Raw genomic sequence first — 6,475 nt, forward strand, 5'->3', positions numbered from 1 at the left:
CCTGTTGCTGCTGTGTATTTACATTGGGATTACGGATGTGGGATTCCGGTAGCTCCCTACTTGTCTGTTTATTTTGGGACTACGGATGTGGGATTCCGGTAAATCCCCTTACACAGTTATATGGAACTACGGGAATGTACACGGTAGATTCCCCCAATACTGGGTATTTACATTTGGGACTACAGAATGAGATTCCGGTAGATCCCCGCGCACTATGAATTGGACTACGGGACGGATCCCGGGATATCCATTAAATATGTATATTTGGGACTATAGGACGATATCCTGGGAGATCCTCGATTGTTATTTGGTGCTGAACCGTATTTCTTTCTGTGTTTACCTTGTCTCCGTAATAGTTGTTGTTGCCCTTTATATCTTGTGTTACTTTTATTGCTGTACTTATTTATACTGTTCTATTCTACTCTGTTGAACTTTATATTTTATTTAACCTCGGTAGGGCCCTAACCTTCCTCGTCACTACCCGACTGAGGTTAGGCTTGACACTTACTGAGTACCGCTGTGGTGTACTCATGCCCTTTTTGTGCATGTTTTTCATGTGCAGATCCAGGTACCTTGACTCAGTCTTACCATCCTTGTGGCGAGGCGAACCTTCGGATTCTTTGAGGTATATCTGCCGCGTCCGCAGACCGAAGAGTCTCTATCCATTCTCTTTTGTAGTTACAGCCCTTTTGTATTTACCTTGTTTTAGACTATTCTGGAGTTAGAGCACTATGTAGTATCCTTAGTTTGTGGATTCATGGGTTTCCGAGTTTTGGGCATATGTATTTGTTTTGAGAGTTAAATATCGTGTATTCTGAGCAACACTTTTAAACGCTTTTATTACTCTATTTTTGTTTTAAAATATTTTCTTTTCCTCCACAAGTTTGGTTTATTTCTCGCATTTTTAGGCTTACCTAGTCATAGATACTAGGTGCCATCATGATGGTTCACCAATGGCGAATCAGGTCGTGAAAAGTTGGTATCAAAGCTCTAGGTTCATAGGAGTCATGAATCACAAGCCGGTTTGTTAGAATCTCGCTGTTTGGTACGGAGACGTCTGTACTTATCTACGAGAGGCTATATAACTGTTAGGAAAATTTCCACTTCATTTGATTTCCTTGTCGTGCGATATTTTGTACATCACAATTCTAAACTTCTGTCTTCTATTCTCTCACAGATGGTGAGGACACGCGCTACCCGAGATGATCATGCACCCGCGCCCCCTACTATAGTCGTCAGTGGCCGGGCCCGGGGTAGAGGCCAAGGATGCGCATGCAGTGCTGCTCGAGCACCTGCGCGAGCTGCCACCGAGGTACCACCAGCAGATCCAGCCGGAGTCTAGGCACATGAGACGCCTACTGCTACTACTACTCTAGCACTTCAGGAGACTCTGGCATAGTTCATGAGCATGTGCACCACTTTGGCTCATGCAAGGTTGCTTCCCCTTGCTGCAGCTACGTCTTAGGCCGGGGAGGAGCACAGACTCTTGCCGCCCGCACTCCTGAGCAACGAGTGCATGTTGAGCAGGTCTCTGAGATTATTCCTGTACAGCCTGCAGTCCGAGATCAGCCTAAGGACATGGCAGTAGCTTCCGAGGATGAGGAGCTGAGCCTTGAGAGGTTCAAGAAGTACAAGCCTCCTATTTTCAGCGGTCTAGCATCGGATGATGCTCTGGGATTTCTAGATGAGTGCTACCGCATTCTCCATACCATGGGCATATCAGGATAGAGCGGGGTTTCCTTTACTACTTTTTAGCTTCGAGGAGCCGCCTATGAGTGGTGGCGCACCTATAAGTTAGATAGTCCGGATGAGGCTGCTTCACTGACTTGGACTCAGTTTTCAGATCTGTTCCTGAGAGAGTATGTTTTTCAGAGCCTCAGGGACGCATGGTGTACAGAGTTTGAGCACTTGCGCCAGGGTGCTATGACTGTCTAAGAGTATGCTGTTCGTTACACTAGTTTGGCTACTTATGACCCATCCTTGATTTCTACTGTTCACGAGAGGGTTCGCCGGTTTATTGAGGGGCTTATTCCCAGCCTCAGGTCTAGCATGGCTTGTGAGTTGGAGATGGACATTTCTTATCAGCATGTGGTGAGCATTGCTAGGAGGATTGAGGGTATGCATGCTAGGGAGAGAGAGGAGAGGGAGACCAAGAGGTCTCGAGAGTCGAGCCATTTCTCCGGTGCCCGTACCCCAGCAGCAGGTTGTCATGGTAGGGGTTATATGAGTCACCCTATTAATTTAGCTCTTCTAGCAGCCAGTGGTATTCTAACTCCTCCTAGACCTTAGGAGCCTTATTATGCACCTCCGGTATCTAGCGCGCCTTCTGCGCGGGGTGCTTTCAGAGGTCAGTCCAGCAGACTTGGCCCGACCCTGTCACAACCACCACGTCCTCCCAGAGCTTGTTTTGAGTGTGGTGACACACACTACATGGTGAGGGATTTCCCTAGACTTGGGAGGGGTACACCTCCACAGACTTCTTAGCCATAGCGTGCCCCGCAGAGTTCTCAGGCCATGGTTACAGCTCCACTTGCTACCCCATCTTCTCAGCCAGCTAGAGGTGGAGGTCAGGGAGGTAGAGGTCGCCCTAGAGGGGGAGGCCAGGCCAGATACTATGCCCTTCCTTCCCGTACCGAGGCTATTGCCTCTGATTCTGTCATCACACGTATTATACTAGTTTGTCACAGAGATGCATCGATTCTATTCAATCCAGGTTCCACTTATTCTTATGTGTCTTATTATTTTGCTCCGCATTTGGGTGTATCTCGGGATTCTTTGAGTTCGCATGTTTATGTTTCTACTCTTGTGGGAGATTTTGTTATTGTGGACCGCATTTATCGGTCGTGTTTGGTTGCTCTTAGTGGTTTTGAGACTAGAGCCAATTTATTGTTGCTCAACATGGTAGATTTTGACATTATCTTGGGCATGGACTGGTTGTTGCCCCATTATGCTATCCCTTGATTGTCACGCCAAAACCGTGACGCTGGCTATGCCTGGTGTACCGCGTGTTGAGTGGAGGGGTACTTTAGATCACACTCCCAGTAGAGTTATTTCTTTTCTTAAATCTCAGCGTATGTTTGAGAAGGGGTGTGACGCGTATTTAGCTTATGTGAGAGATGTCGGTATTGATACCTCTTCAGTTGATTCAGTCCTAGTAGTACGAGATTTCCCCAATGTGTTTCTAGCTGATCTTCCAGGCATGCCGCCCACAGAGATATTGAATTTGGCATTGATCTATTGCAAGGCACTCAGCCCATTTCTATCCCTCCGTATCGTATGGCTCCTCCTGAGTTGAAGGAGTTGAAGGATCAGTTACAGGAATTGCTTGATAAGGGTTTTATTCGGCCCGGTGTATCACCTTTAGGTGCTCCTGTCTTGTTTGTAAAGAAAAAGGATGGTTCTATGCGTATGTGTATTGATTATCGCCAGTTGAACAAAGTTACAGTTAAGAACCATTATCCTTTGCCTCGTATTGATGATCTATTTGACCAGCTTCAGGATGCACGTGTGTTTTCTAAGATTGATTTGCGCTCAGGTTACCATCAATTAAAGATTCGGGAGCCAGATATCCCGAAGACTGCTATTAGGATTCGGTATGGTCGTTACGAGTTCCTTGTTATATCATTTGGGCTGACCAATGCCCCAACAACCTTTATGCATTTGATGCACAGTATGTTCTGTTCGTATCTTGACTCGTTCGTTATTGTCTTTATTGATGATATTCTGGTGTATTCTCGGAGTTGGGAAGATCATTAGCAGCACCTGAAGACTGTGCTTCAGACTCTGAGAGAGAAGAAGTAATATGCTAAGTTCTCAAAATGTGAGTTTTGGTTGGACACCGTGGCATTCCTAGGCTACGTGGTATCGAGTAAGGGTATTCAGGTGGATTCGAAGAAAATAGAGGCCATGTAGAGTTGGCCCAGACCATCCTCAACTACATAGATCCGCAGTTTTCTTGGCTTGACGGGTTACTACCGTCATTTTGTGATGGGGTTTTCATCGATTGCATCCCCTATGACCCGGTTGATCCAGAAGGGTGCTCCATTTCAGTGGATAGAAAAGTGTGAGGCGAACTTTCAAAAGCTCAAGACAGCTTTGACATCCCTAATTTTGATACTGCCTATAAGTTCGGGGTTTTATACAGTCTATTGTGATGCCTCGAGGATTGGCCTCAGAGCGGTGTTGATGCAAGATGGTAGGGTGATTTACTACGCGTCCAAATAGTTGATGATACATGAGAAGAATTACCTGTCCATGACCTTGAGTTAGTTGTCATTGTTCACGCCCTGAAGATCTGGCGCCATTATTTATACGGAGTTCCCTGTGAGATTTATACTGACCATCGGAGCTTGCAGCACTTGTTCAAGCAAAAGTATCTAAATTTGCGCCAGAGGAGATGGTTAGAGTTGCTGAAGGATTATTATATCACTATTTTGTATCACCCAGGCAAGGCCAATAGGGTGGCGAATGCCTTGAGTCGCCGGGCAGAGAGTTTGGGGAGTTTGGCTTATTTACCAGCATTGGAGAGACCTATGGCGATGGATGTTTAGGCCCTAGCCAGCCAGTTTATGAGCTTGGATCTTTCGGAGCCCAGTCGGGTTCTAGCTTGCGTGGTTTCTCGGTCTTCCTTATTTGATCGTATCAGGGAGCGGCAGTATGACGACCCTCATTTGCTTGTCCTCAAGGACAAGGTTCAGCACAGTGATGCCAGAGATGTGACTATTGGTGATGATGGGGTATTGAGGATGTAGGGTCAGATTTGTGTACCCAATGTTGATGGGTTTCGGGAGTTGATTCTGGAGAAGGCCCATAGCTCGCGGTATTCCATTCATCCGGGTGCCACAAAGATGTATCAGGATTTGAGGCAGCACTATTGGTGGAGGTGGATGAAGAAAGATATAGTTGGATTTGTAGCTCGGTGCCTCAACTGTCAGCAAGTGAAGTATGAGCACCAGAGACCGGGTGGGTTGCTATAGCAGATAGAGATTCTGGAGTGGAAGTGGGAGCGGATCACCATGGACTTTGTAGTTGGGCTCCCACAGACTTTAAGGAAGTTTGATGCTATTTGGGTGATTGTGGATCGGCTGACCAAGTCCACTCACTTCATCCCTGTGTGTACTACTTATTCTTCGGAGTGGTTGGCAGAGATCTATATCCGGGAGATTGTTCGACTGCATGGTATTCTAATTTCCATCATTTCAGATAGAGGTACTCAGTTCACATCACGATTTTGGAGAGCCGTTCAACAAGAGTTAGGTACTCAGGTGGAGTTGAGTACAACATTTCACCCTCAGACGGACGGACAGTCCGAGCACACTATTTAGATTCTTGAGGATATGCTCCGTGTGTGTGATTGAGTTTGGAGGGTCTTGGGATCAGCTCTTGCCATTGGTAGAGTTTGCTTACAACAACAACTATCAGTCCAACATTCAGATGGCACCATATGAGGCTTTATATGGGAGACGGTGAAGATCCTCGGTGGGTTGGTTTAAGACGGGTGAGGCTATATTGTTGGGCACAGACTTGGTTCAGGATGTTTGGATAAGGTTAAGGTGATTTAGGATAGACTCCGTACAACCCAGTTCAGACAGAATAGTTACGCAGACTGAAAGGTTCGTGGTGCTTCCTATATGGCTAGAGAGTAGGTTCTGCTTCGGGTTTCGCCTATGAAGGGAGTTATGGGATTTGGGAAGAAAGGGAAGTTGAGTCCGAGGTTTATTGGCACTTTTGAGATATTGCGGCGTGTTGGAGAGGGTGCTTATGAGATTTCCTTATCTCCCATCTTGGCAGGAGTTCATCCGGTATTTCATGTTTTGATGCTCCAGAGGTATCACGATGATCCGTCGCACGTGTTGGATTTCAGTTCAGTCCAGTTGGACAAGGACCTATCCTATGTTGAGGAGCCAGTGGCAATATTGGACAGGCATGTTAGAAAGTTGAGGTCAAAGAACATTGCATCAGTAAAGGTTCGGTGACAGGGTCAACTAGTCGAGGAGGCGACCTGGGAGACCGAGCAGGATATGCGCAACCGTTACCCTTATCTTTTTACCACTTCAAGTATGTCTCTATGCTCGTTCGAGGACAAACGAATGTTTAAGTGTAGGAGGATGTAACAACACGGCCGATCGTCTTAAGAATTTACGCCCGGATCCCCCTATTAATTGTTTAACCTGTGTTTATTTTTGCTATTTTGATTTGCCGGGAAGTTCGGTTTTGAGTTTCGGAGAGTTTTGGGACACTTAGTCCCTAAATGAGAGCTTAAGTGTTGGAAATTTGACGTAGTCAGATCAGTGTGAAGACGGCCTCAGAATGGAAATCTGATGGTTCCGTTAGCTCCGTTGGGTGATTTTGGGCTTATGGGCGTGTTCGGATTGTGTTTTGGAGGTCCGTAGCTAATTTAGGCTTAAAATGCCGAAAGGTTGAATTTTGAAATTTTCGGTCCTGTAGTGATTTTGATACGAGTGTCGTAATGGAT

The sequence above is a fragment of the Nicotiana tabacum genome, chromosome 16 (assembly GCF_000715075.1).
Source record: "Nicotiana tabacum cultivar K326 chromosome 16, ASM71507v2, whole genome shotgun sequence".
NCBI classification, from domain to species: domain Eukaryota; kingdom Viridiplantae; phylum Streptophyta; class Magnoliopsida; order Solanales; family Solanaceae; genus Nicotiana; species Nicotiana tabacum.